The sequence below is a fragment of the Acyrthosiphon pisum genome, chromosome A1, assembly GCF_005508785.2.
Source record: "Acyrthosiphon pisum isolate AL4f chromosome A1, pea_aphid_22Mar2018_4r6ur, whole genome shotgun sequence".
In the NCBI taxonomy this organism is placed as follows: Eukaryota; Metazoa; Arthropoda; class Insecta; order Hemiptera; family Aphididae; genus Acyrthosiphon; species Acyrthosiphon pisum.
Window position 1 is genome coordinate 98,349,407 of NC_042494.1, and position 508 is coordinate 98,349,914.

A 508-nucleotide genomic window follows, 5' to 3' on the forward strand; every position below is an offset into this window, starting at 1 on the left:
TTACATTTGTTTTCATGCTTATGCTGACTTAAATTAGGTTAGAAAAAATTTACACATTCTTTGTATTGACTTGCTTTAACAATTTTTTATACCTTATACTAACTTAAATTAGATTAAATCATTTTACATTTTTTTATTAATCTTTTTTTTTACATTTATTTTCATGCTTATGCTGACTTAAATTAGGTTAGAAAAAATAAATTTTACACATTCTTTGTATCTACTTGCTTTAACATTTTTTTTTTTTATGACTAATGCTAGCTTAAAATAAGTTAATAATTTTATACTTATTTTAGTACTTAGGTTAATATCTTAAAGTAGGTTATTTGTAATTGTTAATGTTATTCTGTAATTCTTATATATTAGTTATATAATACTTCGTGGTTTTTTTTGTTTATACTACTCATTTATACATAGACTTACATTGATTTAATTGTACTAATACGTAAATGATATATATTTCCTATCCTAAAATCTGTAATTTGCATGATTTGGATATATTACTGAA